Here is a 22,505-nt window from a genome sequence, read left to right as displayed (position 1 = left end):
CTGGTGTTCCTGTCCACCCCCTACCACCCTTACCTTCAGTATGAGCTGAATATAGTGACTTGCTTCTAACCAATAGAATATGACAAAGGTAATGGACTATCACTTTCATGATTAGGTTACATCAGATTGTCACCTCTGTCTTACTAGCTGACTCTATTTATTACTGCCTTTGACTAAGCAAGTTGAAATGTTGGAGAATCCTCACAACAAGGAACTGAGGGCCGTCCTCAGACAATAGCCAGAAAGGAAGTGAGGCGATAGCCAGAATAGTCAGTCCAACAACCCTCAAGGAACTACATGCTGCCAACAACCACGTGCATGAGCTTGAAAGATCTTTCCCTAGTTGAGTCTTCAGATGAGACCTTATCTCCGGCCAACACCTTGGTTGCAGCCTTGTGAGAGAGCCACAAGTAGAAGATCCAGCTAAGTCATGCCCAGATTCCTGGACCACAGACATTGAGAGATAACGAACATGTGCTGTTTTAAGTTTGTTACATTGTTTTAATTTGTTATGGATAAATAGCTAACTCATACAGATTTTGCACTTGAAAGTGGGGTGGTGACATAAAAAATACCTACAATTGGAGTGGTTTTGGAATTGGGCAGTGGGTGGAAGCCGGAAGGATTTTTTAGAGCATGATAGAGAAAGCCTGAATTGCTTTGAACAGATGGTTGATAGAAATCTGGACTTGGAGGACACTGCCAGGGGCAGCTCAAAAGGAAGTGAGGAACATATTTCTGGAAACTGGAGGAAGGGGGATCTTTGTGACAACACTGCCTACACCAGTTATATGGAAAACAGAATGTGTACCCATGAGCTTGGTGATATAAAGAGATTTCTAAGCTTTCTTCTTGCTGTTTGTAGTAAAATGTGAGAGGAGAGGGGGATTGAGGAAAGAACTATAAAACAAAATGGGCTTCTCTCTTTGAGACTTTTGGTCCTAGACAAGAGATATAGACCCACTTTTCCCTGTTATTCACCTCCAAATACAACTAAAAACTCCTGGAAATAATTACAGACAACCATAAGAGGATTCTGAGAGGTAGAGGGAAGATAGCAGATTGGCTAGGGACCTTCGGACTTGAGAAGCAATGCCCCATTCCCTGAGATTTCTTTCCTCTCCCATGGACCTCAGAGTGGGCACTGGAAAGGCACACAGCTCAGAACCACCAAAAGCACAGACAGAAAAAGCTGTAGGAAAAGCCAGCTTTTTTCTGGCTGAAGGCCCAGGAAAGAGGCAGCTCATCAGAGACTTAGTGGCGAACCCCATCTCCACGCCATATCTGGCTGGCCTACTCTATCTACACCAGCAGCACCCCCAAAGAGCAGGCAGAGAATTCCTCCCAGAAGCGCCGAGAGGCCCGTGTCTCCCGGCCCTCCACAGAGCAGTAGAGGGAGACCCATTCCGGCATCTCCTGGCCTCCACCCAGTGAAAGAGGACCCCCACCACTACCACCAGAGGCAGAAGGAGGCCCAGGTGCATGCTTCTCTCCCTCAGGGGCACTGACAGAGGTAGAATAAGAAGCTTATCAGCACCAGATGACCTAGAGAGAAGGTCCTGGAAAACAACACCCTGTCCCACATGCCCAGCATCCTCCGCCCACCACCCGGAGGCACTGGGGAGCCCAGGAAAGCACCTTCCACTCCCTCAGACAATACAGCAGCGATGAGGGTGGCTCGGAGAGCAGGCTCAGGGAAGCACCCACAGCCCCTTAGCCTAGTATCTCCCACACTCCCCTTAGCAGGACCTGCCTGGGGAAGTACCCTCCACCCTACAGACGGCACCTGCACGATCAAGCAGGAGCCCTGATGGTGCCGGGTGAATGAAATGGGCCAGAGCTGGGGTGCCTGGATGGCTCAGTCATTTAAGCGTCTGACTTTTGGTTTCAGCTCAGGTCATGATCTCACAATTTCATGAGTTTGAGCCCTGCATCAAGTTCTATGCTGGCAGTGTGGAGCCTGCTTGGGATTCTCTCTCTCCCTCTCTCTCCCTCTCTCTCTCTGCTCCTGCTCCACTCGTACTGTCTCTGCCTCTTTCAAAATAAATAAATAAACTTAAAATGGGTGTGTGTGTGTGGGGGGGAAGAACAGCACTATATAGGCTCTGAATTCTATGTTATCATTGGAACCACAGCCCAGAAAAGAAAGCCAGGGACTGTGCACCAAACATAAACAGGGTGACTGCCTGCTGAAATAAAAGACTTAAAGAGGACCCAGGATTTCAAAACTTAGTATTCAAAATTTCCAGGATACAAAAAAAAAAAAAATAAATTCATACCAAGGACAAGGAAAGCCACAACCCAAACGAGAAAAGGTAATCAACTGATGCCAATATAGAGGTAAATCGGATGCTGGAATTATCAGACAAGGATTTTAGAGCAGCCATCATAAAAAATGCTTCAACGGGTGCCTGGCTGGCTCAGTTGGTGGAGCACACGACTCTAGATCTCAGGGTTGGGAGTATGAGCCCCACGTTAGGCACGGAGATCACTTAAAAAAAAAAAAGCTTCAACAAGCAATTCCAAATTATCTCAAAAGAAATAAAAAAATAGAAAACTTCAGCAAAAATGTTTATTAAATGAATAATATTTAGCAAAAACTATCCGTGGGAGAACACATACCGTGTACTATCATTTATATTTCACTTTACAGAATGCAAAGTAACAGTACATACTACTTAGGGATATATACATATAGGCAAAAATATAAAAACATGAATTGCAAAGACAATCACCAAATTTGTGATTTGGTGATAGAAAGGAAATGCAATCAGAAAGGGACACACAGGGGCGCCGGTGGCTCAGTCGGTTAAGCATCTGACTTCGGCTCAGGTCATGATCTCGTGGTCCGTGAGTTCAAGCCCCGCATTGGGCTCTGTGCTGACAGCTCAGAGCCTGGAGCCTGTTTCAAATTCTGTGTCTCCCTCTCTCTCTGACCCTCCCCCATTCATGCTGTCTCTCCCTGTCTCAAAAATAAATAAACGTTAAAAAAAAATTTTTAAAAAAAAGGGACACACAATATATTTCATCAGTATGTGAAACGTTTTATTTCCTAAGCTTGGTTATCAGTACTAGGGTGTTCATTATAACAGTCTTTACATTTTTATGTGTGAAATATAATTTAAAAAATGACTTTATTGAAAAACTCTGAGTGACCTCTGTCTCCTGTAGTTCAAAAATTTTCACTCAATACGTTAAACAAAGCTTTAGAGCTTCATGTTAATCTTTGCTGTAGCCTTTAAAGCTTTTAAGTTATGAAATCTATTGTCCCTACCAAAGACTATACAAAATGAATATATTTCAAAGAAGAACGAATACATATATATGTATAAATACATACATATGTATACATATGTATATATGTATATTTGTACATATATATGTAAAGTCACTATCTATGATAAAATCTAAAACGCCACCAGTACCTTAGAAGAAAGATTGTCAACGTTCTATTTCTTAACTGAGGTAGCAATTTCTATTTAAAAAGAGTAATAAAAGTGACACTCACAAAGTTAGACAAGAAAAAAAAGAGAAAACACAAATATCCAGTGTCATAAATAAGAAGAGAGACATTATTACCAATACAGATACTTTAAATATAATAAAAGGATACCATGAAACAAACATTTCTAATAAATTTGAATATATGGAAGAAATGTAAATTGTTAAAGAAAAATATAAAATTGCAAAGGACACAAGAAGAAACAGAAAAATAAAATATCTTAAAGAAATTGAGTGGAGAAGGGAAATGAGTTGTTCCTCAAAAATAACTGGGCCCTGGGAGGAATGTGAAAGGGATTAAGAGTACACTTATATGTACATTGAGTCGTGTACAGAATTGTTGAATCACCATATTGCACGCTTGAAACCTACATAACACAGTATGTTCATGATACTGGAATTAAAATTTAAAAAAATATGTAACATTAAAAAAATGGGCCCTTACCTCATACCATTAACAAAAATTAACTCAAAATGGATCAAAAATCTAAATGTAAAAGCTAGGGGCACCTGGGTAGCTCAGTCGGTTAAGCATCTGACTCTTGGTTTTGGCTCAGGTCATGATCTCATGATTCGTGGGTTTGAGCCCCACATCAGGATTTGTGCTGACAGTGTGGAGCCTGCTTGGGATTTTCTCTCTCCCTCTCTCTCTGCCCCTCCCCTGCTTGTGCTCGCTCTCTCAAAATAAATAAATAAACTAAAAAAATAAATAAATAAATGTAAGAACTAAAAATACAAAATTCTTAGAAGAAAACATAGGGATAAATTATGGCCTTGGATTTGGCAATGGTTTTCTATGTATGACACGAAAAACACAAGCAAAAGAAAAAATAAATTGAACTTCACCAAAGTACAAAACTTGTACATCAAAGGACATGATCAAGAAAGCGAAAGGACAACCACAGAATGGGAAAAAAATATTTGCAGATCATTTATCTGTGAAGTCTAGTATCTAGACTTACCTATATAAAGAATTCTTATGGCTTGGGGCACCTGGGTGGCTTAGTCGGTTGGGCGACCAACTTCAGCTCAGGTCATGATCTCAAGGTTTGTGAGTTCAAGTCCCACATCAGGCTCTGTGCTGACAGCTCAGAGCTTGAAACCTGCTTAGGATTCTCTGTCTCGCTTCCTCTCTCTACCCCTCCCCCACTCGTGTTCTATCTGTCTCTGTCTCTCTCTCTCTCTCAAAAATAAACAAACATTAAAAAAAATTTTTTTTAAACAATTCTTACAGCTCAAAAAAAAAAAGACAAGCAACCCAATTTAAAAATGGAATGGGTATTTTTCTAAAACTGTATATACAAGTGGCCAAGAAGCACATGAAAACATGCTTAATATCATTTGTCATTGAAGAAATGAAATTCCAAACACTGAGATATAACTTCACACCCACTAGGATGGCTGTAATTTTAAAAGATGGAATAGAATGATTGTCAAAAGAGTGTGGAGAAGTCAGGACCCTTGTACATTGCTCTGAGAATGTAAAATTGTGCAGCTGCTATGGAAAACATTGTAGCAATTCCTCAAAAAGTTACATATAGAATTACCATATGGCCCAGAAACTCCACTCCTGGGTATATCCAAAAGAACTGAAAACAGGTGTTCACACAAAAACTTGTACATGAATGTTCATAGCAGCGCTATTCAGAATAGCCAAAAAGTGAAAACAACCCAAATGTCCATCAGTGGATGAACAATAAATAAACGGAAAATGGCGTATGCACACACACACACACACACACACACACACACACACACACACACACACTATTTTTCAGCCATTACCGGAATGAAGGACGGATACCTGTTCTAGCATGGATGAACTTGAAAATGTTATGGTAAGTGAAAGAAGCCAGTTACAAAAGACTGCCTATCATACGATTCCATTTCCATGAGATGTCCAGAATAGGCACACATACAAGACAGAAGATAGGTCACTGGTAGCTTAGGGCTGGGGGTTTACAGAGGCACAAGGGCTGACAGCTAAAGGGTACATGGCCTCCCTTTGTGGTGATGAAAATGTTCTAGAGGTGACTGTACTGATGGTTCCACATATTTGTAACTATACTAAAAAGCCATTGAGTTGTATGCTTGAAATGTAAACTCTCGGGGCGCCTGGGTGGCGCAGTCGGTTAAGCGTCCGACTTCAGCCAGGTCACGATCTCGCGGTCTGTGGGTTCGAGCCCCGCGTCGGGCTCTGGGCTGATGGCTCGGAGCCTGGAGCCTGTTTCCGATTCTGTGTCTCCCTCTCTCTCTGCCCCTCCCCCGTTCATGCTCTGTCTCTCTCTGTCCCAAAAATAAATAAACATTGAAAAAAAAATTAAAAAAAAATGTAAACTCTCTGATTTGTGAACTATATCTTAATAAAGTTAAGACAAATTAATTAATATTAAAAATAACTCCAAGCTCTGATGTGTGCTCCAGAAAATTCAAAGAAGAAATAATGCCATAATTACACAAACTCTGGAATGGCAAAAAGAGAGAGATTGATCAAGTCCCTTTAGGAAGCTGGCAAACTCTGATACCAAAACCTGACAGTGCTATCGGACTTCCTTGAGTTGACAGAGACAACGAAAGTTACAGACCAATCTCCTTCATAGACATAAATGCAAAAAGTGTTAAAGAAAATTCTAGGAACCCAAATTGAGAAATATATTAAAAGATAATCCATCATGACCAAGGTAGATTTATCCCAGGAATATAAGGTCAGTTTAGCATTAGGAAATCAAACAGTGAGATCTACCACATTAAAAAATAAAAGCAGGGGGAAAAAATCATAGCATTTCTACATAGATGTAAATTTTTAAAAAGCTTTTGATAAAAGTCAACACTCATTCATGACTTTATTTAAAACTTTCCAAAAAAAATTGGAATTTCCTTAATCCAATCAAGAATGTCTATTAAAAACCAAAGTAAACTTACCGTTTGCTCAATGTTGAATGTTGGAAGCTTTTCCTCTGAAAAGAGCAATTAAAGGTTTCCTGATATCACTACTTCTGTTCTGTGTTGTGCTAGAGATTCCAGCCAGTACATGAAGGTCAAGGAAAACAAATAAAAGGTATAATTATCTACAGATGCTATATTATGTACATAGAAACCTCCCTCCAAAAGATGAGCCAGTAGAATTAATAAGAGCATTTAGTAAAATTTCTAGATGAAGAATTACTATACCACAATCAACTGCATTTCCAAATACCAACGATAAATTGTTAAAAGATGTCTTTTTACAAGAGCATAAAAAATCAAGTATTTAGAAATAAACCTATCAAAAGATATGCAACACCTCTGTATCTATTGAAAGACACTAAATAGACTAAAATAAATGGTGAATTGGAAGACTTGATAGGGCTAAAAATGTCAATTCACTCAAAAACCATTTGCCAATTCAAATCAATACTAATTAAAATTCCCAACAGGTTTAGTTTGTTGCTTTTGGTTTTGAGGTGTTGTTGTTGTTATTGTTGTTGTTTTTAGAATTTGACAAGCCCACTTAAAACTTTATGGAAACTTTAAGGACCAAGAATATCCAGAAAAAAAAAAAAGCTGTTGGGGCACCTGGGTGGCTCAGTCGGTTGAGCGTCCAGCTTCAGCTCAGGTCATGATCCTGCGGTCTGTGAGTTCAAGCCCCATGTCGGGCTCTGTGCTGACAGCTCAGAGCCTGGAGCCTGCTTCGGATTCTGTGTCTCCCTCTCTGTGTCTGCCTCTTCCCCACTCACGCTCTGTCTCTCTCTGCCTCAGAAATAAATAAACATTTAAAAAAATAAAAAAAAAATAAGCTGAGAGGTCCTGCTGTATCAAATATTAAGACTGATTATAAAGTAAAAAAAAATAATAATTAAGACATCCTAATATTGTTAAAGAAATTGACAAATAAATCAGTGGACACAACTAAGATATGCAATGACTCACACATAAATGAACACTTCATACACGGCAGGCATGGTTATTTGGAAAAAAAAAAAAAAAGATGATCTTTTCAGTAAATGGTGCTGGGAAAACAGAATATTCCTCTGGAAAAAAGGAAACTGTGCTCTCTCTCACCTAACACAGAAACCAATTCCAGGTGAATTAAAAACCTACAAGTGTCCCCTTCCTTCCTTTTCCTTATTTTCCTGAATAAGTCCTAGAGTCTTGGGGTAGGGCAAAGCAAAACAGGCATCAACAACCTCACACCCACTCCACTCCTTCAGTGTCAGCCCTCTGGCTCAAGCTGTAATCTCTCACCTGGATTATTAAAATAGCATCTTACTGCCCTCCCTGCTTCTGCCCCTGCCTCCTTCCAATCTGTTCTTAACACAGCAGCCAGGGGGACCCTATTAAATGGTACATGAGACCATGTCCCTGCTCGAAACTCTGTTATGATTTCCAATCTCAAAATAAATGTGATAGTACTTACTGTGATCCTTAAAGGCTCTTATCTCCTAATACTCTCCCCCTCTATCTCTGTGTGTTCCTTCTCGCTGTTCCTTGAACTCGCCAGGCATGTTTCCACATCAGGGCTTTTGCACTGACTATTTCCTCTGCCTGAAATGCTATCCCACTATCTGTTTTTTACTCAGAGGCCTCCCTGACCACCTGATTTAAAATTATAGACCTATGCCCACAAAACTTTTAACTTAATTCTTCCTTAATTTATTTTTTTCTCCTTCATGTTTATAGCTATATAGCATATGATACAATTTTACTTATTCATTGTCTTTATTCTCACAAGAATGAAGCTTCCATAAATTCAGGGCTTTTGTCACAGCTTTAATTTCAATCCCTCGAAAAGTAATTTGCATATAGAGAGTATTCAATCAGTATTTGTTAAATGAAAAAACAGACAAATGAGTGATGACTTTGGAAACTGTTTTCAGATTCTTAGTTCATCTGCTTTCTTTTCATTAGTTAGAACTAGGACAAAAGAAATACATTAAAACTAACACTAGATGGCGAAATATTACAAGGAAAGTAACCCTAATCAACCCATCCTTTCCAGAAAAGCCAGTGTTTCCTCTGGCCTCCCCACTTCCCAGGCCGTTGATGTTGTTTGCTGTAATAATTCAAATTTCACTGATGTATGCCCCACCTGCATAAATGTTATTCTGCATTTCAGTTCTTCCATATGTGCTAGTACAGAACATGTCAATACATGTTACCCAGTTCCTCCCTGTCATCCCTTTCAATCCCCAACCTATCTTCAATTGAAGTCACCACTCACTAAAGCCCTCAAGTTTTCAGAGCTGTAGGGTGGTCTGTGGAGAGAAAGAATCTGTCTCCTCTAGGTTACACTCAGGTAGATTTCACAGATTTTACTCCCACCTCCTCTCTCCCCCTAGAGCCCACATTGGACCCATGGGGTCTATGGGTTAGGGATGGTTTGAATGACAGCTACCAGGGGATTACTAAGAATCACTGTTTCCCTGAACTACTAATGGCCTCTTACCCGGCCAAGTTTAAGGCTTCTTGACTGCTCACTCCCTAAGGACTGGTTATCCCACAAGGTGACGCGTCTCAGTGTTCCTGCCAAGAAGCTGCTGTCACTAATCTGCCCTGCCAGTTCATACCAGGCCAGGGTGACCGACTTGTCCAGGTTGCCAGGGACTTTCCCAGTTTTAGCATAGGAAGTCTCCGGTTCCAGGAAATCCCTCCATCCGGGGTAAACTAGGACAGTTGGTAACTTTACAGACGACAGATCTGTCTGCTCTTCCTTCAAACTCAGATCAAAACTGTCACGAGTGCAAAATTTTAGCACACATGTAGATTTTTATTCTCTCTTCCTGTTTCACACGGGGTCATCACCTAGTCTGTCCATTCTGTCTCCTTTGTGTCACCTATATTCATTTTCCCCTCGACGTGCTCACTGTAAAAGTTAGTGGAAAACTACAGTGATCAAGAAGAGACAGGACCACTGAAGATTCAGAGCCTTCAGAAATGAAGCTTTGGTTCACATCACCCAGTATAGGCGCTGTCTCAGAGCAAAGGGAAGATGAAATGAATTAGGGCTTGAGGAAGGAAGTTATAAACATCAATTACAGGCTCATGACCAGATAGAGAAAAGGACTAATATCTGGACATTCTTTTCTTCTTTGCTTAATGTGTGTGTACGTATGTGTGTGTTTATGTACTTTGGTGTATATTAACTAGTTTTTTTCCCTTCTCCTTTCCCATTGTAATTTTAAGAATTAATGGCACTAGTTAGCTTTACAATTTCATTTTTAGGTTACAGAATATTCAAGAGGGATTCCCACTGAACTTGAGTAATTCACATCATCCAGAGATTAATGTCATGACATTTGGGACCCTTCCTTTTTGGAGAAAAGGTGAGAGGGCCTATTTCTACAAAGGATAGTTGGATCTTGTCAAAAAAATGGCTGGAATTTGTTATTGCTGCCTCAGAAGTTGAAATATATGTAGGAAGTTGTAAATGGCTATGGAGTAGGCAACATCATGAGCTGTCCGTCATTAAACCATTGCCTGTCAGTCCAAACCTACTTTTACGTTCTTGCTTTGCAATGCCAGGGGTGGGATTATGAGAACTCTATGTCTATGCTGTCAGTCGACTGGCTGTTCAATTCTGCAAGGCAGGAGGCGGAAAAAGGAAAGCACTCCTTTCCTGACAAGTGGTTAGCGATGATAACACTCAACTTTTGGGGAGGCACTTCTAGAACCAGCCTCAGCATGCCTAATCAAAGACATCAGTGACAGTTAGGCCATGGCCCCTGCCCAGCAGCCTGAGGGCCCCTCCTTGGAGCTTCCTGTTGTCTCCCCAAGCCTAGAGCACAGCTTCATCCTGGAGTTCCTCTCTCTGGGTTAAGCTCAGTATCTCCTTCTTTGCCTTTTCAGTTCTCCAAAACTGCTTAACAAATTTCCTATATTAAATTCTGTTGAAATGCCAAGGTGTGTTTTCTGTTGTCCTGAACGTATCCTGACCAATACAGTCACCCTGCTAAGTAAAGAACCCTAACCACCTGCAGTGCTAGCTAAAAACAAAGGAAATATGAAATAAGTGGTAGAAAAGGGAAACGATAAATATTGACTATGACCTATGACCAGCTAGGACTTTTTACAGCAACAAAGACTATACCATTAAGGCATGTTTTTGTCACGTACATATTAAACAATGATTTGTATGTTTTCCCCCTCCCCTTTACAGTTTTGTATGGGGTATGGGTGGAACTTAATTTACAATTTTGTTCATAGGTCACCAGGCCACAAAAACTCACCTCTGGACTCTCTGAAGAGGAATGAGGATCACCAGTAGATCCTGAACTTGAGAAGGATACGAGGACTAATGGGATTCTGAGCCTCTCTTCTTCTTTGGGGAGAAGGAGAGAGTGTCTTTGTATGACAGGCAGTAGGAGGAAAGTATTGAACAGAAGAGTGAACTTAAATGCTAAGTAGTAAAAAGGGTGGGCTATATAGATGCTGAGTCCATTTGCCCTCAAATTCATGTCTGTCCTTCTGGTGCTCTGCAACGTATGATGGGGGTGCTGACTTCTCTCAAATGTGGTGCCCAGGCTCACTATCAGCTGGTTTCTGAAGGACTAGAGGAAAAGGGCAAGAAGGTCTAAGCCAGTCTCCCTTTCTCTCTTTCTCTCCTTTTAAGTTTATTTATTTTGAGACGGCAAGACTGAGAGAGAGACAGAGACAGAGAATCCCAAGCAGGCTCCACACTGTCAGTAGAGAGCCTGATGTGGGGCTCAAACCCACGAACTGCCAGATCATGACCTGAGCCAAGATCAAGAGTTGGACGCTCAACTGACTAGGCCAGCCAGGCGCCCCTCTCCCTCTCTCTTCTATCTCAGGCACTTCTCTGGCAGGGACTGTAACTCCTTAGGGGCCCCAGTACTCACTAGACAGGTCTTTGAGGTCCTAACCTCCAACAGATGAGCCCCAGCTCCGGGATTCAGTAACACAGCTTTCTCACTTTTGTCTCTCCGGGATACAAGCAGTGGTTCTTCCACTGTTACTAACCTTTGAGTTGCTTCATTTTCTCAGTTAGGTGCTCAGTTCTATAGGGTAGCCGTTTCCTTGTATTATATTTTCTCTGTTGTAAATACTAAAACATAGTTGCTATTTTCCTGGTTGTCCCTGACTATTAAAGCAGATGACTGCTAATCCCACTTGCATACATTATAATGCTATACATTGTAATGTATAATCCCATTCATTATAATGCTATCAATATTCTGAAACTTTCCCCCTTCTGGGAATTTATATAAAAATATATCTACACACTTACAAAATGAGGTTTGTAAGAGGTTATTCACTGCAGGATTGTTTGCAAAGCCAAAATTGAGAAACAAACACATCACTTTCTGTAAGGGAACTGGTTAAATAAATACTGGGACATCTACAGAGCTGTGAAAAAGAACAAGGAAAACCCCTATGAACGAACACAAATTACTCAGTGAAGAGAGCACAGAATAGAAGTCGTGTGTTATCTTTTGTGTAAGAAGAGAAAGAATAAGAATATAAGTTTGTACTCGCATAAAGAAACACACACACAGAAGTAATACAAGTGGTTACTTACAGTGGGTAGGGGTGAAGGAGAACAAGGTAGACAGAGGTAGGAGGGAGTATTCTTAGTATACACTCTGTGTTGTTTGGCTTTTGAGCCATAGAGTCACATTACCAATAGAAAAAGTAACAGAAACTATAAAAATGCATAAAAAAAGAAACAAGTGAACCTAGTCGCTAAATGACAAGCAAAACCAATATCAAAATACTTTGTTTAAAACTGTAGGAAAGTAAAAGATGAATAAAGACTATATACTGTATGATTTCAACTCGACGACATTCCGAAAAAGGCAAAACTATGGAGATAATAAAAAGATCAGTGGTTGTCAAGGGATTGGAGGAGGGATAAACAGGCAGAGCACAGAGGATTTTTAGGGCAGTGAAAATACTCTCTACAATATTATAATGATAGACATATGTCATTACACATTTGTCCAAACCCATGAAACGTACAACACCAAAAGTGAACCCTGAGGCAAACTACGGACTTTGGGTGATTATGATATGTCAGTATGGGTGCATCCTTGGCAATTGATTGATTGATTGATTGATTAAAATAAAAATGTACCATTCTAGTGATTGGGGGAGGCTATGCATGTGTGGGGGTAGGGAATATGTGGGAAATCTCTGTACCTTCCTCTCAATTGTGCTGTAAACCTAACACTGTTCTAGAAACATAAAGATGAAAGACCAGGGAGAGGAAAAGAAAGACAGCAAAGGACTCCAGTCCTCATTTCTGCTACTGTTAAAGAAGCCATTGTGGGTATTTTAACTCCCTTCCTCTACCCATTCAAGTTTTGGTTGCCCTTGGCTAGCATAAGCCAGTTAAGGTTCTTTGCCAAGTTGAATAACTCAAACTTAGATTCCTGAGGTATCCAAGTCTGTCTTGTTTTTTGTTAGATTTAATAACTGGGCATGTTAAAAGAAGCATTCCATACTCTGCCTAAGCCTGGCTTTACAGCAGTAACCCTAATTTACCTTTGATAATCAGGGCCAATCACACCAACCAACATTAGAAGCCTTACTTCTCTAGCTGTGAACTGAGTCTCTTTCTTCTTCTTCTTCTTCTTCTTCTTCTTCTTCTTCTTCTTCTTCTTCTTCTTCTTTTAATGTTTATTTATTTTTGAGAGAGATAGAGAGACAGAATGCGAACAGAGGAGGGGCAGAGAGACAGGGAGACACAGAATCTGATGCGGGGCTCAAACCCACAAACCGTGAGATCATGACCTGAGCAGAGGTTGGACCCTTAACCAACGGAGCCACCCAGGTGCCTCGAACTGAGTTTCGTGACGGATCACAGTGTTTCATGAAATGCAACAATGATACCACAATGATACCCAAAAAAGCATTCAGTGATTTCATGGATTATATTAATGGTAGAATTATAACAAATAGAAATGGCAAATCCAAACAGATTAAATGTCAATTCTGATGATTAAAAAATGTTTCCCCCAAGGCTGCCAGATAAAGATGGCAGATGGAACATACTAATTCAATTTCACTTCCTCTGAAAGCTCACTAAAACTACTGTAAAGGGATTTTTTCAAAGCCCATAAAACCATAAATACGAAGAGGAGAGGAGACAATAGCAACAAAATTTTGGAAGCCGGGATGCAGACAAGTGACTTGGGATATAGTGGAGAAAGCCAAGAACTGAACTGAAATGTATCACAGAATCTTCCAAAGCTTTGCTCAGGAACAGAGTGGACTTTTGGAAGTGGGAGGTAAAAAGGGATATTAGATAAGCGTTGACAGAATGCAGTTTTAAAATACACCCCCCCCCTGCCCCGACCTCGAGTGTGAACTGGATTTAATGACTCTCTTCTAAAGAACAGTGCATGGAAAGAGAAACAGTAAGTAGAGAAACCCGAGATACTACCCTAACCAAACGCTTAAGGTTAACATCACCGATCCTAAGTCATATTGATGCCATGTACCCCTAATATGATGCAGTGAAAAGGGCAGTTTGTCTGTGTGGTAGTCTTCCCCCAAATCCGTATTCCCGATGTAGCCACAGCAAACCCAACCAGCAGGCAAACCCAAACTGAGGGACAGCCTACAAAATACCTGACCAGCACTCTTTGAAACTGTTATGGTCAGGAATGATCAAACAATGGTCGCCGAATGGAGACGAATGGAACACGATGACTGAATGCAATCTGATATCCTGAAACAGAAAAAGGGCATCATGGAAAAACAGGTGAAATCCAAATAAAGTCTGTGGTTTAGTTAACACTATTATCCTCACGTTAATTTCTGTTTTGGTAAGTGCAGCTTGATCATAAGAGATGTTAACATGAGAAGCCTTGGGAACAATATACAGGAACTCCATACTGTCTTTGAAACTTTTTTGTAAATTTAAAATTATTTCCAAATAAAAAGATTCTAAAATACAAAAATCAGGAAATGAGATAGAGCTCGCATTCCCTTCCTGCACTGGTAACTACTCCTGCAGAAGACTACAACTGGTGAATGGAGAAGGACAGAACAGCTGTGGGAAGAAGTATCCTACTAGAAAACAGGAGTATGACCTAAGTATGTGCATACTTTTTAAAGATTTTTTTTAATTTTAAATTTTATTTATTTATTTATTTTAAAGATTAAAAAAAAATTTTAATGTTTATTTATTTCTGAGACAGAGAGAAACAGAGCATGAGTGGGGGAGGGGCAGAGAGAGAGAGAGAGAGAGAGAGAGAGAGAGAGAGACAGAATCTGAAGCAGGCTCCAGGTTCCGAGCTGTCAGCACAGACCAGGTTCCGAGCTGTCAGCACAGACCCTGACGCAGGGCTTGAACTCACAAACCATGAGATCATGACCTGAGCCGAAGTCAGTCACTCAACCGACTGAGCCACCCAGGTGCCCCTAAGTATGTGCATACTTAATGCTAAGACCCAATACGCCTTAGAACCAGGCATCGGAGCCCCACAGGGTAGAGGCCCTACATATCAAAGAGAGAGGGAGAGAGAGAGAGGGAGCAAACACTGATGAAGGAATACATGGGTACCGTTATCACTCAATACCCAGCACTCAGTGCTGGCACAGTGCAATCTATGACCTTAGATATTTCATTTTCTGACACTAACTCCATTTAGGCTCAGGGAGATGCTTCTCCACTTCTCTTGCTCTTATCCTCCTTTCTGCTCAAAATAAAAGATGACTGTCCCTGAATGCAATGTAGGTGTGTGGGCTGTGCTTCTGCTGTCACAGACACACTTTGCTACAGAGAGAGTTTGCACAGCAGAAGCACTTTGGCAAAAGAAAATACGAATTATCTAGTATGACAAATCCTTCCTCTCTGAGAGCATGAATGAAATAGATACTTGAATATTAAAGTCTCAGAGGGTAGAATATCCTTTTTTTTTTTTAAATCTCATTTTGGATTCCATTTGGAGAATTCTAATAGCGTTCTAATAGAATGCTAATTAGCATACTATTCAACACTGTTACACAGCTGAGAAACATTTTGTAATTTTAAATAATACTACATAATTCATATTATTCTTAAATCTGTGCATATGTCTAGAAGTAATATGTGGGAAGCAAGTATTCATATTTTATACTGATGGATACGAATTCTAGAATTGTAATTAGTTTTACTTTTTTTTTTCATTTTAGTGACCTATATACCCCACGTCGGGCTCAAAGTCATGACCCTGAGATGAACAGTTGCATGCTCTTCTGACTGAGCCAGCCAGGCGCCCCAAGAATTAGTTTTACTTTTGTAAAATGTTTAATATGATTTAATTAAAATGTCAAAATATTAAATTGAAAATTCCAGCTTTAAAAAACATTGTATTTAAAATTTATATATTTGTTGATTATAATCAGAATCTTATCTTTTAGTTTTAATAGATTATCTTGAATGTTTTAAAAGAAAAATTAGTAAGGTCTACCATAACTCAAGAAAGGTCTAATATAGCATTATTGTCAATAAATCAAATTTTATGTGAAGTTTCAGGGTAACATTTTGCTGAAATTAAGAAAAACAAAATTTATAGAAAAGAACATAATGATTTATTCGTTTGGCAAGCCTTTACTACTTACCCAAACATCACTAACACAGACATCTGCAATAAAAATTAAAATTCAGTTGTCTAATAATTCACAGGCATCATTATCTCAAAAACCACAGCTTGAGATAATTTTGTTTTGTTGTAAAGGTATATATGTCAAGTCTAGAGAAGAAAAGAGATTTTATTTAGTAGTTTGATTTACAGCTTTTGAACATTTAGACATGTGGTGTGTAGGTCTCCATTAGTATTTATCCTGGGACACATAAAATTATACTGAAAGGCAATTTAAATCAGTAACTGGCACAAAGAAACACAAGAAAAAAAATTTAAATGAGCAATTTTTAACCTCAGGAAAAGCACAAAATAAGAAATATGATCATAATATATTATGATGCTTGACTCTGCATAATATTTGCATAGGTATTGTGTAAATACTGAATACTGACTCAATCAGAAGTTATGTTGAAAGGATACAGAAGGGAAGCAGAGAGGATGGCAGGATGAGAGATGACCCTCAGCTATCATAAAGGAAGTCATTACATAAGATCTAAAATTACTGCTCTCCACTCCCCACGATGGAAGAGATCCACCGTAACATATTTGCCAGCAGAGAACTGGCAAGGTGCCTGGAGGTGTAATGCTAAGTCCAGAAGTCCGAACTGGTCACTGTTGCTGGCCACCTGAGCCCTCAGCCATCGCATGGACCAGGGCAGCTTTGGAGACAGAAAGTCCAAGTTGTTGAAGCCCATGCATAGCCTCTACCACTGACACCATGGCCACTATGTTGACAAGTCCCTTCAGCAAGCAGCGGGCTGGCTGGAGACAAAAAAGAACCTGCATTTACAGAGTGAGCCATCTTGAACGTCTTAGTATCAAGAACCTCTTCCGCAGTGGAGAATTTCTGCTGAGCATTTCACGAAAGTGAGAGGCACTAGAGGGCATCAAGGGAGGCTTTGCTTTTTATCTATTTTCTTATTCATATCTTATGGATTCTTATTTTTTTAATTCTCTTTATTTTGTTTTAATTTTTAGCAATATAAAATAGTCACATATAGCTCCTACAATCAAAAATAAATTTTCATAAACTCACTATGGTAAGATTCCCCTGAGATTTGATCCTCGCATTTACCTTGCTATGGGATGACCATGCCCTCTACTTGTTCCTCTGTGTCATAGGACTCTGCCACCCCTACTGAGATTATGTGGCCCTATCCATCAGCATTCTCAGCCTAGAAAGGGCAGCCAGTCAAGTGCTTTTTAAAGATTCTGATACTTCCTTCACTAATCCATTCCTTGTGGCAAAATTAAACTGAGAGTCTTCTCGAATACATTAGGGCACCTCTGAGGGGTCCAGGGACAGATTGCACGACAGATCTAAACCCACACTGCTATCCCCTAAAATTTTTTATCCCTTCTTTTGGCCCAAATTATTCCCAGCTTTTCAGTGTTGTGGGGATTAACCAGCTCAGTACACTGTTAGAACTATAGCTGGCTACCCAGGCAACCACAGTGACAAGTGTGATCTTATCGATTAATTTGGCTTCATCTAAAAATTCCATTTCCATTTTCTTGGTCAAGAACCCTCAAATCCATCCCTGCAAATATTCTCATATTTTCATGGCATAAGTGAGCATCCTCGTATAATTTTTGTGGATGTAACACTCAACTATGGATGTGCCACAATTGAGAACTGTTTTAGATAAACCTAGGAGTTTGGGGGTTCTCTAAGCCTTGGTTTCTGTCATGTATCACTATTCCATTTGTTAAGACCCATCTCTTCCCCAAGCGGGTTTAACCCAACATTCATATAAAATACTTGGCGGGGCGCCTGGGTGGCTCAGTCGGTTAAGCGTCCGACTTCAGCTCAGGTCACGGTCTCGTGGTCCGTGAGTTCGAGCCCCGCGTCGGGCTCTGGGATGATGGCTCGGAACCTGGAGCCTGCTTCCGATTCTGTGTCTCCCTCTCTCTCTGCCCCTCCCCCGTTCATGCTCTGTCTCTCTCTGTCTCAAAAATAAACGTTAAAAAAAATTAAAAAAAAATACTTGGCAAAGTATGTGAATTCATGTACTAACATAATTTACTAAACCATGGAATCAATCTCTGAATTTGGTTTTCAGATACCTCTGAAAACCCTATGACCATACGAGATTTTTTTCAACACTATCTCATAAAGTTCTGACAGTCATTCCACTAAGGCAATATTTTTGCCAGCTGAGTACGTCACCTGCTTGCTTTATATCATCCCACGTCATTAAAGTTCATGGTTCAATCACTCCTCTTCCCTTTTAAATTGCTCTATGGCAAAAGTCATCTGGTTCCCCAGAACTTCCTCCTCAGTGAGTACACAGTCCAATACCACACAAGATAACTTGATTAGCTATTTTGTCATTTCATAGTATGAAATGCCACTTTACCATCATGAAATATGAAAGGAAGTCTCTGCCTCTTGCCTGATCTCTATGTAATTACTATTTCCCTGAAGACGTGTTACCTGCAATCCACTGTCTGGAACCATTAGACAGTAAGCTCCATGGAGGAACCATGTCTGTTTTCACTATATCCCCAGGACTTAGGCTATTCTTGACACATAGTAGGCATCTAGTTAATATTTACTGAGCAAATTAATAAAGCCAAATTTCAATGCCTCTAAGACACTTCATTATAGTGCTTATTACATGTTTTTCTTCATCTGTTTTTCCTTGACTGAGTCATTCAGGACAGAAACCTGTCTTGATCTCAGGTTTGTAGGTTCGAGCCCCACGTTGAATGTAGAGATTACTTTTAAAAAATACAGAAACCTAGTAACAAAGGCACTTAGCAAACTTGTAACCAAGGTATAGGAAAGAACTCAAACAACTCCTACAGTAAGACCAACATCCCCACTACCATCATCAAGGGTGAAATAACTGAGAGCTTGAAAACACACAGGCTTATATGCATAGGAATGTAAGGCTGTGGAAAAGCTGGAACAGCTTAGGTTGCTAACACATGTAGAACCGGTCTTCCAGGAAACCCCAAAAACGCCCTTTTTGGAAACTGCTTATATAACTTTATACATCATTATAATAAAAGAAATTTCTTCAAATTTAAACTAATTAGGTGTGAGTGGGTATTTTTCACAAAAATAATAATTATATCTGAAAATGTTAGGAGGTTGGCTATTAATAATCCATAGACTTGTTAGGGCAAATCAATTCAATGAAATTTCAATTCAATGAATTTTTCGAGTATCAGAGACTCTCCGGGAGAGGAATGTAGGTAATTCTGGTGCAAAGAGAGCTTTGGAGGCAGAAAACATGCTTGGCTGGATTGGGGCAATGTGATGATTAGGGTAAGTTAGCACCACTGCACTATGAAGTAGAGGAAAAGTGGGGAAGAGCAGGGACAGGATGTCAAGGACAAAATGGCCCACTTTGCAAACTGCCTAGGGTTGCTTCAAAACTTAGAATAAAACATCCTTTTCTCTTGTTTCCACACCTCACCCCCTGCTCTCCAGTTAGTGCTATGGTTCATCTGTTTCTAAATTAAAGTTTACAGGAAGGACTCAGAGAGAAGGCGTCTTTCAAACAGGAACTCTGCTGAATACAACTACCACACTGCTCACTTTCCTTGTGGTCACAAAACTGTGCACACCCAATGCTCTGACTGATACTGCTGAGGCAACAACGAACTTTCTGCCACTTTGGAAGGTCTAGAATGCTCAGAAAAATCTTGTGATGATTTCAACACTTGAATAAATTACCTTTTAATAGAGCTAGGAATGGTTCAGTGAGTGCCTATGGAACATGAAATGGATTAGCCTCACTCAAGGGGGAAAAAAATCACTGACACGACCGAACACTTTTATTACTTGTTGTATTGCCACTCTATAAAAATATGGTAGCTTTTACAATTAAAAAAGGTAAAAGTTCAACCACACTGCATTATAATCACTTTGTGGAATTCTAAGAATAATTTAAATTCATTGCTTTTTGAGGAAATTTGCGTAAAATTACCCCTTAATTTTATGACATGCAAATTACAATGCAGATTGTTTGTCATGATTTAGTGCATGGCTTGCCTTTTTATTTTCCTTGTGGTGTATGCACATTTGGTTAATAAATAGTAAAAACAGAACTAAACACAGAAATAATTCTCAACTGCTTCTCTTCCGGTAGAAAAAGTCTCCTTTTCTCCATCAAGAAACCAATGTTTAGAGGAAATAAATGTGCAGTAACAAAAATAGTTACTTTGTTCTTATATTTTAAAAAAAAAAAGCTAAAAGGGAAAGGGAAAAAAAGCAATCATTATTTCCTTAATTGCTCTCTATGGTTTGGCTAACTTGTAGTAACCACAACTCCTACGTTCAGTACAGATTAAAATTAAACTTCGTATTTAGACCATTTTAACTTTTCAGGGGATGTAAATTCTATCAGGAACAAAATGTGGATTTATCTTTACTTGAATCTGAGGGTCTACCATAAAAAACCACAAGGCAGTGAGTAGAAGACTTGAAGAAATGGAGAGATGCATCCTATTTGTGATCACAGAACTGACTCCTCAACCATTGTAGCTCCCCTGCCTCCCTCACTGAGTCAACTAGTATCTTCGAATTTCTTTCAACCTGAGCCACTTGCCATCACCGTATATCACTTTCCAACTCCCGACGTCACATTCTCCTTTGAGTTTCCTTTGCCTGAAAAGGATCCTTTCTTCAGTGTGATCTGTTCTTGGTAAGATGCAGCACTTCTTCTCCGATCACACCAGCCCGACACGTCTCTGCCACAGATTCTGCCTCTTCACATGCGTTAAGAGCTCCAGTCTCTCTGCTTCATGGATGCTCTACAGAAAAATCTTCTTGGTTACCCTCTGGTTGGCACTATTTTGCTCCTCTGCTGGTGACCTTCCCTGCCGTTGCTAATGAACAAAACAGTGGCGTGCTGCCAAGCACACTGATGGCACTACAGCCACTGGGACTCACCAACTGGGACCGGGGCTCACGGAACCACTGCCGTCTGTGCCGTGGGTCCTGTCCTTTGACACTTCCAAAGCCTTGCCACTAATGCTGCTGACTTCTGTTTTCAGTGATACAGCCACTATCATTTCTACACCATTTTTCGCTGCAGCTCACCATGGTTTACCATTCTGAGTCTGACAGTTGGGCATAGAACTATATGCATACGCTTCTGCTATACTCAAATCATCTGTCTACTACAGTGCTGGCTGAGTGTCCTTAAATCAAATATAGGCTCCTGAAAAATCTTCCTTATTTTAAAGAAGCAAGCATCTACTCTGCCTTTTTAGGAAAAACTTAATTCATCTCCAGTTGATAAAGGAAAGCTCTTCTTCATTGAAGAATGCTAGATGATAAACATACACGGAATAATAAAATCAGAAAATCACTGTTTGGCAAACCCTGCCCCTCAATAAAATAATTGATTCAGGCAACAATTACCAGTGGATATCAAAAAATTAGCAAATAAAACAAATATAGCAAAATGCTAGTGCTAGTTGAATTAAGTAGTGGGTCAATGCATTCAACCTTCCATATGATTGAACTTTTTTCAATAAAAAGTTGGGGCAGGGGTAAAGTCTCCCTTGATTTATTATGAGGTAGGTCTTCTTCAATAAGGATTGGTATTCCCTTATGTACATGAAACGCTAGAGTCATCTAGGCTTGCCCAAGATACATGGACTTCTGCGGTGAACACAGTTAAGCCTGAGCTGAGAACCTTGCGGGATTGACTTATAATTTTTGTCCTGATGCCTTCTTCTTTCCACTCCTTTCAACTCTGTCTCAGAGCTGTTTTCACCTCCCATCTGTTGTAAGAGTAACACCTGAAAATGAGTATGAGTTTACAACTGCATAGTCACAACAGGGAGCAAACCAGAACCATCTGGGAAGGTTTCTCAAAATACACGCATCCAGAGTTTGACTCTTCGATATTTCAATTCACTAGTCCTTGGGTGGGGCCTCTCTAAGACAGGCATTTTTTGAAAACTATATTTAGGCTTTTACCGAAGAATTTATACACAGAAGAAGAGATGGGGGCAGGTTTAGAAATGGAAAAGATCAGTATCAAATCAGGAAGTTAGAGTTCAAATTATTGGTATAGTAGTCATTAATGCTGCTCACTGATGTCTGTTCTCCTCTTCCCTGAACCCAGAAAACTATACTTTCCCCTGTCCACTTAAAGTTAGTTCCGGCCATGATACTGGCTTGGCCAATGAAATAGAAGCAGCAGTGGCATGTGTCACTTCCAAGCAGACGTCTTCAAGAGACAGGGCACAAATCGCTACATAACCTTTTCCCTGGCTTGGTGATGGTGGAGACACGTCAAGACGGAGCCTCCGTCTGCCAAGATCCTTAGGGGACTATGACGAAAAGCCCCTGTCATCTCATGTAGGACATGAAATGGGAATAAGAAATAATTTTTATGATAAATCATTAAAATATGAAAGTTGTTCAGGGCACCTGGCTGGCTCAGTTGGTAGAGCATGTGACTAATG

At 40.0% G+C, this 22,505-nt stretch overlaps 1 long non-coding RNA gene across 2 annotated transcripts in view; it reads right to left on the bottom strand.

The window, feature by feature from the left end:
• LOC102902291 overlaps positions 1-7,116 on the bottom strand; it is a 69,196-nt gene extending 62,080 nt beyond the window's left edge. For both annotated transcript variants that reach the window (XR_441749.3, XR_441748.3), the window contains exons 1-2: positions 7,057-7,116; positions 6,424-6,512 (exon numbers count right to left, since the gene is read on the bottom strand). This is a non-coding gene — a long non-coding RNA (uncharacterized LOC102902291). The remainder of the gene's footprint in view (positions 1-6,423; positions 6,513-7,056) is intronic.
• Positions 7,117-22,505: the final 15,389 nt, after the last annotated feature.

This window comes from Felis catus, chromosome D4 (assembly GCF_018350175.1).
Source record: "Felis catus isolate Fca126 chromosome D4, F.catus_Fca126_mat1.0, whole genome shotgun sequence".
Taxonomy (NCBI): Eukaryota; Metazoa; Chordata; class Mammalia; order Carnivora; family Felidae; genus Felis; species Felis catus.
This window is presented reverse-complemented; position numbering and strand designations above follow the sequence as displayed.